At 42.0% G+C, this 13647-nt stretch overlaps 1 non-coding gene across 1 annotated transcript; it reads left to right on the forward strand.

The window, feature by feature from the left end:
- Positions 1 to 414: 414 nt before the first annotated feature.
- Trnaw-cca lies at positions 415 to 486 on the forward strand. The gene has a single exon. It is a non-coding gene; the product is annotated as a tRNA-Trp (tRNA).
- The last annotated feature ends 13161 nt before the right edge of the window (positions 487 to 13647 follow it).

The following is a 13647-nucleotide window of genomic DNA, read 5'->3' on the forward strand; positions in this document are numbered from 1 at the left end:
TATGTTGTAATTTCATGAACTGACACGTTCCATGACCTGGGAGATTTGTTCCTCAATTTTGTCCTACGGAACTTGACGCGTAAATAAATAAGTAAAAAACAATTGTAGAATCCTGAACCCCTATGAACACTGGACTGTTATAAGAGCAGCTCATAATAGAATTATTCTCCGTTAGGTTCAGTGTCTTGAGAGCTTCTATGTATTTCGAATTATACCTGAGCACCGCAAAGATTTCCACCATTTAGAAAAAAGTTATAGCTGATCGACATTTCAACTTCAAGCGTCATCTTTGTCATTGCCGCTATTTCATTTTACAATGTTTAACTTTATTTTAAAAAATGATATATATTTCAGTACGCATTTTTAAGATTGTTTTCCAAATATATTTAACCATATTGTCTCAAACGCTCATGTGACTCCGTGGCGCAACGGTAGCGCGTCTGACTCCAGATCAGAAGGTTGCGTGTTCAAATCACGTCGGGGTCAAAATATTTTTGTTATTTCCAGATTCTACAATTATAATGTACGTAATTGATTACGAACAGATCTGACATAATATCGGTACTACTACTTTTCACTCAGTACGGTACTTCAAAAAAAATTTTTTTTAATAGAATCTGCTGTTTGTTCATGTAATAGTGGAAATGCATGGTTAGGAAAGGTTTGTATACCATCACTAAAATGAGCAATGAAAGCATACCATAAAATGAAAAAAAATATACTAGTGAAAGTGTACTGGCCCCTATTAGTGGATGTGTGCAGTAGAAGATTATTGATGGTGCGTTGGGCATGGATTTAATTGTCGTCAGTTGGTTAATGTTACGTTATACAGCAGTGCAGCTATGTTTGAATCAGTTAAGAACTGTATGATATTATGTACGATGCTCACGTAACGATAGGCCACAGTGGACGCGACTGAATGGTAAAGGCAAAGTACCATAATATAACATACAGAGATGTTCAGATTTATCTTAGCTTATGCGAGGCTCGTTTACAAAAAACAAAAGGGTCAGGAGAAAGGAGTAGTAGTGGGGTCCATGTTGTTCAAGGAATTAAATTCCAGATGTCAACTTGATCTCATTGACTTAACAACTGCCTCGAAATGGAGACTATAAATTCACTAAATTCGTTGTTCTCAGCTCACTATAGTCCAAAACAGATGAGGAGATATGCGATATTACTGATATTTTTACGTTGTTAGGCGCTCCCTTAGACTTGCGGAATGGTCGAGAGTTCGTCACCAAAATAATGAGCATTTTAACTGAACTACAGCCCAGTTTTAAGATTGTGCACGGTAAACCTAGGCATGGGCCGAGCCAAGGCAGTGTAGAGCGAGCGCAACACCACGGAATGGAGCTGTGCACTAAGATTTGTGCACTTAACGAAGAATAGCACTGTACATTTTGGAATTAAAACGCCCCCATACGAAGCGGTGTTTGGACGCACTCCTAAATATGGTATGTCTTCATCGAGTTTATCTCCTGAAGCAATGGCGAACGTTCACGCTGAGGACGACCTTGAAAATATAATTAATCAAGTGAGTGTTAGCACTGAGAAAGGAACTGAAAAGCTGCAGGCCAATGGTCATAGTAAATCTCCAGTGCAAGAGGGCAACACAGAAGGGGAACGGAGGTTGAGAACAGAGAAAAAGTGTGTTCCAGACAATAATGGACAATACTTGACTGATTCAGAGGCGTCACCTCGTGATATTAAAAAACACAGGACTGAGACGTACAAGTGCTTAGAAGAATAAGCACAAAACCTGCAGCAGAGCTCAGACTGTCGTTTGCTACCTGTGGAAGGGGGATGTACAGACTGAGTTCCAGTTCCGGACTTGATCGAGGAAGAGGAGATTCAAGGTCGACATTGGGTGTCGTTCTCTAGACAACGGGTGATGGCTTCTACCGAATCGGGATGTGAGATGATGTGCCACGCCGGCTCCATGCAAGATAATAAATGGATTGTTTTTAAATATACGAGATGCGACTGTGGCTATGACTGCGACAGTTTATTTTAGGTCCCAGTTCAGTACTTGCCCTGCAATAATCTCAGAGGAGGAATTACAACAAAGAAAACTGTTGCTCTAAGGGCAGTTGCGATGATGGAAAGCGGCCAGGGATTCTTCGATTGCAACTGCCGGTATAAATGTCAGACTCTGAGACGCTTTTGCAAAAGAAAAATATGTTGTGCAACTCTAAGTGCAGTGGCGCATGTCCCTTGCTGCAACAAATGACTATGTTTTCAAATTGCAGCAAATAAAATAAAAGTTTCGAAATATGATTGTGGTTTCTTATTTCAGCAATATGAAATTCTATGTAAATATGACTATGTATCCAGACTGCAACTCGCAAAATGCAGATTTCGACATATGATTGCGTATTGTTATTGCAGCAACATGAAATTTTATATGACTGTGTTCAAATTGCAGCTCACAAAATGCAACTTTCGAAATACACTCCTGGAAATTGAAATAAGAACACCGTGAATTCATTGTCCCAGGAAGGGCAAACTTTATTGACACATTCCTGGGGTCAGATACATCACATGATCACACTGACAGAACCACAGGCACATAGGCACAGGCAACAGAGCATGCACAATGTCGGCACTAGTACAGTGTATATCCACCTTTCGCAGCAATGCAGGTTGCTATTCTCCCATTGAGACGATCGTAGAGATGCTGGATGTAGTCCTGTGGAACGGCTTGCCATGCCATTTCCACCTGGCGCCTCAGTTGGACCAGCGTTCGTGCTGGACGTGCAGACCGCATGAGACGACGCTTCATCCAGTCCCAAACATGCTCAATGGGGGACAGATCCGGAGATCTTGCTGGCCAGGGTAGTTGACTTACACCTTCTAGAGCACGTTGGGTGGCACGGGATACATGCGGACGTGCATTGTCCTGTTGGAACAGCAAGTTCCCTTGCCGGTCTAGGAATGGTAGAACGATGGGTTCGATGACGGTTTGGATGTACCGTGCACTATTCAGTGTCCCCTCGACGATCACCCGTGGTGTACGGCCAGTGTAGGAGATCGCTCCCCACACCATGATGCCGGGTGTTGGCCCTGTGTGCCTCGGTCGTATGCAGTCCTGATTGTGGCGCTCACCTGCACGGCGCCAAACACGCATACGACCATCATTGGCACCAAGGCAGAAGCGACTCTCATCGCTGAAGACGACATGTCTCCATTCGTCCCTCCATTCACGCCTGTCGCGACACCACTGGAGGCGGGCTGCACGATGTTGGGGCGTGAGCGGAAGACGGCCTAACGGTGTGCGGGACCGTAGCCCAGCTTCATGGAGACGGTTGCGAATGGTCCTCGCCGATACCCCAGGACCAACAGTGTCCCTAATTTGCTGGGAAGTGGCGGTGCGGTCCCCTACGGCACTGCGTAGGATCCTACGGTCTTGGCGTGCATCCGTGCGTCGCTGCGGTCCGGTCCCAGGTCGACGGGCACGTGCACCTTCCGCCGACCACTGGCGACAACATCGATGTACTGTGGAGACCTCACGTCCCACGTGTTGAGCAATTCGGCGGTACGTCCACCCGGCCTCCCGCATGCCCACTATACGCCCTCGCTCAAAGTCCGTCAACTGCACATACGGTTCACGTCCACGCTGTCGCGGCATGCTGCCAGTGTTAAAGACTGCGATGGAGCTCCGTATGCCACGGCAAACTGGCTGACACTGATGGCGGCGGTGCACAAATGCTGCGCAGCTAGCGCCATTCGACGGCCAACACCGCTTTTCCTGGTGTGTCCGCTGTGCCGTGCGTGTGATCATTGCTTGTACAGCCCTCTCGCAGTGTCCGGAGCAAGTATGGTGGGTCTGACACACCGGTGTCAATGTGTTCTTTTTTCCATTTCCAGGAGTGTATGATTGTGGTTTCTTATTTCAGCAATATGAAATTGTATATAATATGACTATGTATTCAGACTGCAACTCGCAAAATGCAGATTTCGACATATGATTGCGTATTGTTATTGCAGCAACATGAAATTTTATATGACTGTGATCAAATTGCAGCTCACAAAATGCAACTTTCGAAATATGATTATATTTTCTTATTGCAACTATAGTCCACATCAGTTACCTCTTGGCATCGAAAACAAATGCTACCTTCACTAGGGATCCCCCCCCCCCCCCCCCCCTTGAACCATGGACCTTGCCGTTGGTGGGGAGGCTTCTGTGCCGTACCGTAGGTGCAACAACAACAGACGAATATCTGTGAGAGAGCAGACAAACGTGTGGATCCTGAAGAGGGGCTGCAGCCAATTCAGTAGTTGCAGGGGCAACAGTCTGGATGATTGATTGATCTGACCTTGTAACACTAACGAAAACGGCCTTGCTGTGCTGGTACTACGAGCGGCTGAAAGCAAGGGGAAACTACAGCCGTAATTTTTCCCGAGGGCATGCAGCTTTACTGTATGGTTAAATGATTATGGCGTCCTCTTGGGTAAAATATTCCGGAGGTAAAATAGTCCCCCATTCGGATCACCGGGCGGGGACTACTCAGGAGGACGTCGTTATCAGGAGAAAGAAAACTGGAGTCTACGGATCGGAGGGTGGAATGTCAGATCCCTTAATCGGGCAGGTAGGTTAGAAAATTTAAAAAGGGAAATGGATAGGTTAAAGTTAGATATAGTGGGAATTAGCGAAGTTCGGTGGCAGGAGGACAAGACTTTTGGTCAGGTGAATACAGGGTTATAAATACAAAATCAAATAGGGATAATGCAGGAGTGCGGGTAAGCTACTACAAACAGCTTAGTGAACTACTTCTTGTGTAGATAGACACGAACCCCACAGACTTAGAGAAAGCTTTTGACAATGTTGACTGGAATACTCTCAAACTCTGAAGGTGGCAGGGGTAAAATACAGGGAGCCTCTCCCCAATGTTAATCAATCTGTATATTGAGCAAGCAGTAAAGGAAACAAAAGAAAAATTTGGAGTAGGAATTAAAATCCATGGAGAAGAAATAAAAACTTTAAGGTTCGCCAATGACATTGTAATTCTGTCAGAGACAGCAAAGGACTTGGAAGAGCAGCTGAATGGAATGGACAGTGTCTGAAAGGAGGGTATAAGACGAACGTCAACAAAAGCAAAACGAGGTTAATGGAATGTAGTCGAATTAAATCGGGTGATGCTGAGGGTATTAGATTAAGAAACGAGATGCTTGAAGTAGTAAATGAGTTTTGCTATTTGGGGAGCAAAATAACTCATGATGGTCAAAGTAGAGAGGATATAAAATGTAGACTGGCAATGGCAAGGAAAGCGTTTCTGAAGAAGAGAAATTTGTTAACATCGAGTATAGATTTACGTGTCAGGAAGTCGTTTCTGAAAGTATTTGTATGGAGTGTAGCCACGTATGGAAGTGAAACATGGACGATAAATAGTTTGGACAAGAAGAGAATAGAAGCTTTCGAAATGTGATGCTACAGAAGAATGCTGAAGATTAGATGGGTAGATCACATAAGTAATGAGGAGGTATTGAAGAGAATTGGGGAGGAGTATGTGGCACAACTTGACTAGAAGAAGGGATCGGTTGGTAGGACATGTTCTGAGGCATCAAGGGATCACCAATTTAGTATTGGAGGGCAGCGTGGAGGGTAAAAACCGTAGAGCGAGACCAAGAGATGAATACACGAAGCAGATTCAGAAGGATGTAGGCTGTAGTACGTACTGGGAGATGAAGCAGCTTGCACAGGATAGTGTATCATGGAGAGCTGCATTAAACCAGTCTCAGGACTGAAGACCACAACAACAACAACAACAACACTAGCGATGGTGCACTTCCCCTAGTGAATGTGTGTTGTTTGGCAAAACTGGAATCAACAATTCTCTTTCATTAAAGGGCTCAATGAAGATACACCATTACCAGTGATGGTATACCTCCCTAAAACTTCCACTTCTGCTATAAAATACACATAAGTAAGTCGGCAGAAAAGACATTATAATGTGAATGGTGAACCTAAAACAGAAATAGCTTCTACAGTCACAAAATAATCCTGCTAGCTGAGATCCTGCCTTGTTCCAGCGTGTTAACTGGCCAGCACAATTTCCTAATACTTTTCCTGAACTTCCTATACGCAACAGCAAGTAGCCTACCACAACACCAACCCAGGCCAGGTAATTATTTGGCGAACTGATAAGAATAATTCGTGTTGTACGCTGATATTGTATCATTTTCAAGATTGATATTTTTATGTTAAACAAAGCATTTACTATTACCGACGTTTTTATGCATGTGAAACCTGGGCATTAGTGGGTTACCTGGGAAGAAATATTATATTTTTTGCAAGAATTTTTTGTTGGTATCTGAATGTGCATTGAAGGTGGTCGTGAAAAGAATGGTAACGACTCAAATGGAGTGTAATGCACCCAGGGCAGTACCACTCTATAGTTCTTGTCAAAGTGGATGGAATGCATTTCGAGCAGTTTGTTTTTAGTACTAGAATAATGAAACCAAATAGTGTACAATCTAGTAAGTTTACTAGATTTCTTGTACACCTGATTATCATGTTAGTGCGAGGACACTGGTGAAGCCAGCACGATGTCTTTAAAATGTGTGATTCCTTAAAGAAAATAAAACATGAAATTTGTAAGAAGGTTCAATCATTCACACATTTGTGTTTCATTTATATGACTCTGAAGAAGAGCCTTCAGCCACTGCCAAAGAACGAATAAACAAATACAAAGAAACGTAACCCCAGTGTCTATCATATGATGGAGTTGATACAACTGTGCTATCTGAACTCATCTCAGAGACTGACTCAAAGCATTGGATCTATTTACCAAGCTAAAAGCAAATATCTCAAAGAATCAATCTGATACTGCTTTTGTTCTCTTCCGATGTCTAGCAAACGTGTTCCACTTTTAGATGATTTAGTTCGACCAGCAGAAGGCGCTGATTCAACAGGCATCGCCTATTGAGGGTAAGAACTGTCCGTCCGAACCCTAGTGAACAACGTACTTATATTTTTTTTATGGTTGATTGTGAGATTATTTGTACCGCTTGTCTGCAATGACTCTCACATTTGTCGTAATATCCGCACTTCGAAATTCTCTGCAAGTGCACGTCTTAAAATACGAAAACTACTTTTCAAGACATGGAGACGCTTTTCTGGATGGATGGATGGTTTGGGGAAGGAGACCAGACAGCGTGGTCATCGGTCTCATCGGATTAGGGAAGGATGGGGAAGGAAGTCGGCCGTGCCCTTTCAGAGGAACCATCCCGGCATTTGCCTGGAGTGATTTAGGGAAATCACGGAAAACCTAAATCAGGATGGGCGGACGCGGAATTGAACCGTCGTCCTTCCGAATGCGAGTCCAGTGTCTAACCACTGCGCCACCTCGCTCGGTGGACGCTTTTCTGATTTATACTCTTATTTTTCAATATTAGATGCTATGTATACCATGAATTACTCGCATCTCCAATTGAAGAAACATTGATCAGATATCTGCCTCAAAAGCACTGTCTCTATGACATATGAAGGGAGATATTACATGCACCGTAGGTTCCTTTTGTGTTTAAATGCGCTTAAGTAACTATAATTTTTTTCTATTGACGATAATTTTTACATACAAGACAAAAACCTTATGATCTGTGCTATCCCAATTATCTTCCAGAGGAATAAAATAATTTTACAGTAGCATATCTTGATATAGTTTAATTTTGCAGCTCGCATTGTCCACTTTCCTGTGTCAGACACATAAAAATTCGGACTTTATTAACGACAACAAATTTATCGAAAGACTATGTATGTCTGCCGAAAATCAATGTACTTCCTCACATTGCTCAATGTCATGCAGCGATGCTTGGCAATTTCCAATGTCATGAAGAGACAGTTCAACAAAGTTGCTTACGAATGCTTTACTATCCTTCGCCAACAATTAAATGTAAGTACAAGAGATATATAATTATTGTCGTACTGTACGGATGTATTAGGCTGGTGCGCAAGTTCGTAGCGTTTTTGCTTTGCATGTTGGTATTCCGGTTGCTATGGGTTTACTTATCGATTGACAATTTTTATAAGACTTTACATTTTGTCATTTGGAGATAGTGAGTGAAACTATGGACGCTAGAAAATGGAGTGTCAAATGGAGAAATCGGAACATTTTCGACCTATCTTGTGTTTGAGCTCAAAAGAGAGTTACAAGCAGCGAAGGCAGCGAGAAGCATTTGTGCTGTGTATGCCGATAATGCCAATTCACAGAGCACGGGAAGAAAATGGTTTTCTCGCTTTGAGGAGGATCGTTTTCTCATTAGTGACACTCCACACTCAGGAAAACCTTCTAGGCTTGATGAAGATCGTTTAAACGGCATTAATGCACAATGATCCATGCCACGGTAATCCAGAACTGGCAAATGTGATGAAATGGGCTCATTCTACCATCGTGTGACGTTTGCATGCAACGGGGAAGGTTCAAAAATCGGGTGTATGGTGACCGCATACTTTTCGACAAAATCACGAAAGTCAGCGGGTCACTACATGTGCGTCTCTGCCTGCTCGTCGTCAATTGGCTCGTGAATAACACCGACCATTCCTATCCTGTTATCGTTACTGGTGGCGAGAAATGAAGTCTTTGTGCTATCATAAGGAAAAGAAAGGAGTGGCCGAGCCCAAACAAACGAGCAATTTCCGTGCAAAGAACTGTGCGCATCCACAGAAGATAATGTCATGCATTTGGTGGAACAACAACGGTATGGTGTTCTACGAACTGCTTCTCAGAGGTGTAACCATCGATGCTGGCATATAGTCAACAACCGCGACGGCCTGCAGAGGCATTCCAAGAACAACGACCAGGAAGACTGTGTGAAGTGATGCTACTCCATGATAACGCCCGACCACATTCTGCTAGACTCACAAAAAACACTGTTCAGGAGTTGGGCAGGGAAGTCCGTCTGTACCCACCTTATTCATCTAAACTTGCTCCCTCAGGTTTTCACTTTTCCGTTCTCTATCGAACAACCTTCAAGGAGCTTCTGGGTGCGCTCCGAACAACGATCGACGAGTTCTTCACTTCAAAACCATGTGATTATTACAGTCGCAGAATCAAAAAGTTACCCCAGTTGTGTAAATAGTGAAGAAGAATATATTACTGATGACTGAAGCCTATGTTACGTGTATCTGTTGTGTTTATTAAACCTATGGAAAAATGCTAAGAGCTTTTGCACCAACCAATTGTAATAGCAAAGACGGCCACTCTGGCCTTAGACGGGCCAATCAGGACCGAACGAAAGGCGTGTCCTCCTCAGTCAAGGACATTACTTGAATGCGATATGGAGGGGCATGGTGTAAGCTTACTACCCTCCACTTCGTAGTCGGCTTTGCAGACGTTGGAGCCACTCCTTTTTTTCGCCCGAGCAGCTCCTCAGTTGGCTTCGGCTGAATCGACACCGTTTCATTCCTCCAACCACGTGAACTCCCTGGCAGTACCGGGAAGTGGTATCCTCTGCATGGCAATCATCTACTCTGACCAATCAGCTGCGGATCCGGATGTGTGGACATAGTGGGGCTAGATAAAAATGTGGGACCACATTGGCATTGCTGTGTTACAGATTTACGCAGTTATACTGAACGCGATACGTAACTGTTTTGTAGTTTCCACGTTATAAGAGTACCTCATCCTCCATCCTTCTCAAAAATGGAGCAGTCTGCAGATGCCAAACTTTTCTCAATGAATTGCGGTCCGAATTCTCAGATATGTAAACCAAGCAGTGCGTTGGTAACTAAAATGGTTTGGAATGAGTTTTGTATCAACGATCATGTTATCAATATCTATGTGGTGTGGGTACTGTAAGACCTTCGGTACACACCATCAGATTATTTGACTTGTCGCTCTAACGAAGTAGGCGAATGTCAGCAATATGTCTCGTGGTCTTTTTGTGGCGTGTTTATCGTCTGCCAACTTTAAACAGAACTTGATTAATTTTCACACACATTTATTAAAATAATAAAAAGCATAGACCTTACGTAACTTGATTCTGGATGCTGTTTACAATTGACAATATGAAGTTCCTTTGGTCTTGGTACGTTAATCTTATTCTCACATATCTGTGATACTTGACAAAGTGTCTCTTCATTTATCTTCATGGCTATGTACAAGAATTTGGTAATCTTATTAGGCACAGATTGAAACTTGACTACAGACTAATGTAGTCTGGTACAGAGTGGTGCAGACAAATGCAGACTGACTAATCGAAGGTCTGTACACTCGTTATAATACCTTGCGCGTTCAGGTATCACTGCGCGAGTGTGATCCGCGAGGAGAAAAGGTTCTACGTTAGCAGCAATCTCATTGGCTGCGTTACATATTAATACGCGGATCGGCGGAAGCAGAATTTGGTCCATCTCTAAGACAGCGCCATCTCGTAGTGCGGAGACGGACGAGCGCTGCGCCTGCGCTGTTGTGCTTAGCGAGGCGCGCTCTAGTGGGAAAGTTGTGTACGCGCTGACTACGGGGAACTATGTACACAACAATCTAGAACAATTTTAACAATGTCGAAATATTATTTACGGCAAAAGTCATCTCAATTCTTTATTCGCATTTTTTCTGAACTTCTACGACCAATACACAGAGTATATTCCAGACAAAAAAAGATTAGGCATTGAAGAGCCCTACCACATCTACGTCAGAAGTACGACTATTTGGGGCATCAAGAGAAATTTGTGACTGGATTGAGATTTTTTGGTAGGGAGGACGCAGCGTGTTACCTCGGCAGATGTAGAAGGAACTTCAGGTGTGCCCCAGGCAAGTGTGTTGAGACCCTTGCTGCTCATGTTACATATTAATGACCTTGCTGACAATATTTATAGTAACCTTACACTTTTTGGAGATGATACATTTATCTACCGTGAAGTACTGTGTGAATGAATCTATACTTGAGAATGCCTGCTTACGAAGTTCCAAGAACTAGCTTTAAATGATGACTCTAGGAATATACTACAACCCATAGTTATCACTCAAACAAGATTCGATTAACTCCAGCACAAACATAAGCATTTAAACAACCATTCTTCCCGCGCCCAATATCTAAATGGAACGGTAAGAAACCCTAATAACTGATACAATGGAACGTACTGTCTGCCATGCACTTCACAGTAGTTTGCGGAGTGTAGATGTAAATTTATTGGCTGTTAATGAAAGGAAAGTCATCGAAGCTGTTAGATGTGTAACACAATGTGCGTCTTTCTCTCACCTGAACTATCTCCAACAATGGGTTTTATGCAGATTAGAATACCATTTAATTAATTAATTAATCAATTCTTTAAAAGATATTACAGAAGGCTCAACACGCATATATTGGATTCGTCGACTTCGAAAAGGTATTTGACAGGCTAGACTGGCGACAGCTTTTTGAAACGCTGAGAGAGAATGGCATAAAGTGTACGGTCGGAAGAGTAGTGCAGACACAGCTTAAAGAAGAGGTGAGTATGATAAGATGTGGAGAACATCAATAAAAGCTGATTCATCAGGATGGACGTCAGGACTGCTAACTCGCTCCTGTCTTCTTCAATGGGTATATTCAGAGTGCCATACATGAAGTTAGGGAGAAACTAGGAACTACAGGAGGAATTTAATTCACGGCAAGAAAACAGACATGTTGAGGTTCGTTGATTATGTCGCAGTGTTATGAGAAAGTGCGGTGCTGTCCCAAATGGAAACAAGCATCAGCTCTTTTACAACATAAAAATTAATAAAGGTAAAACAAAAACTTGATAGTGAATAGACAAAAGACTTTGCGCAATGCTCACTTAGCAATGAGCGATTGGAGACCATAGAATCCTTTGCCTATCTAGGAAGTAAAATCAGACGTAAGTTCAAGCAAGGATATTTCAAGCTGAATCAACAAGGAAAAATCTGCTTTCAACATGAGAAGAAATCTTTTCACATGCCGCTGCAGATTAGATTAGATTAGATTTACTTTCATTCCAATTGATCCGTAGTGAGGAGGTCCCCCTGGATGTGGAACATGTCAGAAAAACAACAATACATGACAAATATTTACAACTAAAACAAATAAGCTAATGTACCATTCCACAGGTCCCAAGTGGAATGATCGTCATTTTTAATGAACACTAAGAGTCATTTTACAAATACTAATGCACTGAATTTAAAATAAAAAACGTTTTTTATTTATTTATAAGGTAATAAACATGTAATACAACTACTGTAATACTTATTTACAATGAACACATTACTGCACTGAAATGGTGCAGAAGTCAGATTATACTTACACACACACACAAATTTTCAATGAACACATCACTGCACTGAAATTGTGCAGAAGTTATGTTGTACTTATATACAAATCAGTTTGTTTTACTAAGAAATTCATCAATGGAGTAGAAGGAGTTGGCCACCAATAAATCCTTTAGGCTTCTCTTAAACTGAATTTCATTGGTTGTTAAGCTTTTTATGGCTGCTGGCAAGTTATTGAAAATGTGTGTTCCTGAATAATGCACACCTTTTTGTACAAGACTAAGTGACTTTAAATTCTTGTGAAGATTATTCTTATTTCTAGTATTGATTCCATGAATTGAGCTGTTGGTTTGAAAAAGTGATATATTTTTAATGACAAATTTCATTAAGGAATAAATATACTGGGAAGCTGTAGTTAGTATCCCTAGTTCCCTAAACAGGCTTCTGCAGGATGTTCTTGAGTTCACACCACATATAATTCTTACTGCACGTTTTTGTGCCCGGAAAACTTTAGCTTGGCTTGATGAATTACCCCAAAAAATAATCCCATATGACATTATGGAATGAAAGTAAGCATAGTATGCCAGCTTTTTCATTTTTATATCCCCTACGTCTGACAAAATTCGCATTGCAAACAGAGATTTGTTAAGACGCTTCAGCAGTTCTGTGGTGTGCTCCTCCCAATTGAATTTATTATCAAGCTGTAATGCCAAGAATTTAACACTGTCCACTTCTTCTATCTTCTTGTCATCATATGTTAGACACATACTCTTGAGACAAACATCTCAGGCAAGAACACTCGAAGACGTTTCTTTGCTGCTGTACGGAAATGAAATATGGACACTTGGAGTAGCAGAAAAACGCAAACTAATAGCTTTCGAGATGTGGTGCTACTGCAGAATGCTCAAGATTTCCTGGGCAGACAAAATATCAACCGGAGAAGTGCTCCACAGAGTGGAGGAAGAGAAGTCATGTGTCTTGAAGCTTATCCTACACAGAGGGGACACATGGGTGGGCCATCTGCTCAGAGACGATTGTAGGGATGGGAAAAACCGACCAGTTAAAATCGATACCGATATTTTAGTTCTGAATCAGTTTCTTTAAATATTTGTTTGGTCTCCGTTATAAGACATTTTTCACTAATAACTGGATAAAAAAGGCGGTATATTGATTTGCCATAGCTAAAATCCTTTACTACCCAGAAATAGTGGTTCTTTCGTTTTTTGTTTTTGCTTCTTTTTTTTGGGGGGGGGGGAGACTAAAATGTGTACGCCAGTCTTGCCATTTGTAGCCCAAAAATATTTATTTTTGGTAGGAAATCATGTGGGTTCTGACAGATTGATATCGTCTTTGAATAACAATGTTTCTGATGATTGGAATCGACTACCTTATACAGATCAACGCATTATACAACAAGTATTTATGAACAGATTGGAAATAA

This window comes from Schistocerca americana, chromosome 2, assembly GCF_021461395.2.
Source record: "Schistocerca americana isolate TAMUIC-IGC-003095 chromosome 2, iqSchAmer2.1, whole genome shotgun sequence".
NCBI classification, from domain to species: Eukaryota; Metazoa; Arthropoda; class Insecta; order Orthoptera; family Acrididae; genus Schistocerca; species Schistocerca americana.